The following is a 2,399-nucleotide window of genomic DNA, read 5'->3' as shown; positions in this document are numbered from 1 at the left end:
CAGGTATGGCATGACGGATTTTTTGGCCAGGAGTTGCCCGGCTAACCTTGGAGCTGGAGTGTGTTGCTGCGCAGGTGAGAGAGTGTGTAGAACATGAGCAGTTTTTGCAAGACTGATGGTTATTCCCCATTTCTTAGACCATGATAATGCATCAGCCAGGAGCCGCTCCATATTTTCGTTGGCTTGTTTTGGACTCAGGGCAGATACGAGGTATACTGCGTCATCAGCGTACGTTGCTAGCATTTGGGTTGCGTTTGCGTGTCTTGGTGGCTGCGGCATGTCGGCAGTGTAAAGATTGTAGAGCACTGGGCCAAGTACGCTTCCTTGCGGCACTCCAGCGGTTATGTGCTTTAGGCTTGAGGTGATGTTGTTACAGCAGACGACTTTGAAGCTTCTGTCTGAGAGGTAGCTGGTGAGTAGGATGTATAAATTGTCAGGTATTATCGTTTTAACTTTGCAGAGAAGACCCTGGTGCCAGACTCTATCAAAAGCTTCCTGGATATCCATGTACACGGCACTGCAATGTCGCTGCGCTTCGTAGGATCTGAGGATAAATTGCGTGACTCGTCCGATTTGCTGTTCCGCTGAGTGCTGAGTTCTGAAGCCAAATTGATGGTTTGGAATAGCCATGGCAAAGCTTTCTTCTTCAAAGAGTCGCTTGAGGATGAGGCGTTCGAGGATTTTGGAGAAGCCTGTAAGCAGGCTGATGGGTCTGTAGGACTCAAGCCTATCACTCGGCTTTCCTGGCTTCCTTAACATTGAAATTTTTGCGCATTTCCAGAACTTTGGGAAGTGGCCGAACTGCAGAGCCGAGTTGCATATCAACAGCAGATACTCGATGGCGGATGTTGGCAGAGATTTAATGACGCGATTGTCGATGCTGTCGAAACCGGGTGCCTTTTTCGTCTTGAGCTTCTTAATTTCCGATTTGAGTTCCTGGATGGTTACAGGTCTGATTATTTGAGCAGCTACATCTGGACCGTTTTCTTGTAATACTGCGTTAATTTCTTCTCTGTCTTCTAGGGCTGCCGTGATCTTTGGCGTGAAACGTGCTTCCAGGTGCTGCGCAAAGGCCTCAGCTTTTTCCTCCGTAGTTTTGCACCAAGGATCAGCAGGAGCTTGCTGCCCTTCCGCCACGTGCCTCCTGACTGGCAGATTTGGAATGGACTGTCTCTTGATTGTATTGGTGAGCCGCCATAGTTTCTGCATACTGTACCTATCAGTTGGGTCGATGTCGTGTAACAGTCTGTTCATTTGTTTGTCTTTTTGCAGCTTGATCCGTTTACGTATTCTGTTAGTCAGCTGATTGATAGTGCGTGCAATGAGGGGGTTGGAGCACCTATCTCTTTGGTTGATTTTGCAGAGTATTCTTTTGATCTTGATCGCTTTCAGCGTTTGCGAGTCAAGATGAAGGTTTTGCGGTCCGTACACTGTGTGCTGGTTACTTGAGGCTTGCGAGGCCAATTCAGCTGCAATGTAGATGTTCTTTTCAAGGATAGCCACTGCATCGTCTGTCGTCGCCGTTGTGAAGTTCAGTCTCCAGATGGATTCGCTGTTCAAGGTGAGCTTGAAATCTTCTGATATTTGAATTTTTTGGTAATAGTATCTTCTTTTTTCCATATTCAGGTCTCAGGAGGAGTCTAATGATTTGCATGTTGTGATCTGAACCTAAATCATATGATGTTTCGATGTGAATTAAATTGTGTCTAATACCCTTATAAACCGCAAAGTCTATAGCAGACGGCATATGTCGTCGATTTGAAGGGAAATGGGTGGGGGATCCAGTGGCCAGTATGCTTTGGTCGTTTTCCTGGATGCATTTCAGAAGTGCAGCCCCTCTTCTACAGGATCTTGCATTGCCCCACCACTGACTTTTGGCATTCCAATCCCCAGCTACGATAAATCTGCTACCCAGAGAGTCGAATACCTGTTTAAATTGTGTATCAGTCCATTCGTGTGCAGGTGGACAATAGATCGCACCAATGTTTATTGTTTGATGGTTTTTTATTGTTACAGCTGTGGTGCACATTTGGATGGAGTCCTCTCTTGTTGGTGCGAGGGAAATGTGCGGGATGTTGCACTTGATGATTACCGCCGCTCCGCCTCTGCTCCGGTTCGACGGGTGGTTTGCCATGTAGACGTGGTAGCCGTCAATCACTAGGTTTGTGTCTTCTTTTAGATGCGATTCCGATATCAGTAGGATGTCAATACTGTTGCCTGCCAAATAAGCGTTAAGTTCAGGGAGTTTGTTTGGAAGCCCAGCAGCATTCCAGAAAGCGATTTTGATTAAAGGGGAATTACTATGCATTTGAGGTCTCATTGACGTTTGTGGGTGGTGGGAGTCGTGCCATAAGTCGGTACAGTGTCTTCTCGATCATGGAGAGCCTAGCTTCAAGGCT

The 2,399-nt window shown here is 46.9% G+C and overlaps 1 long non-coding RNA gene across 1 annotated transcript; it reads left to right on the top strand.

Annotated features, from left to right (window-relative positions):
- Positions 1-725: 725 nt before the first annotated feature.
- Positions 726-1,729, top strand: LOC113566434. Its single transcript, XR_003409081.1, has 4 exons — positions 726-950; positions 1,024-1,186; positions 1,273-1,561; positions 1,627-1,729. It is a non-coding gene; the product is annotated as an uncharacterized LOC113566434 (long non-coding RNA).
- The last annotated feature ends 670 nt before the right edge of the window (positions 1,730-2,399 follow it).

The sequence above is a fragment of the Drosophila persimilis genome, unplaced genomic scaffold (assembly GCF_003286085.1).
Source record: "Drosophila persimilis strain 14011-0111.01,24,50 unplaced genomic scaffold, DperRS2 tig00000697-arrow-arrow-pilon, whole genome shotgun sequence".
Taxonomy (NCBI): Eukaryota; Metazoa; Arthropoda; class Insecta; order Diptera; family Drosophilidae; genus Drosophila; species Drosophila persimilis.
The sequence above is the reverse complement of the archived record's forward strand: the minus strand, read 5'-3'. Positions and strand labels throughout refer to the sequence as shown.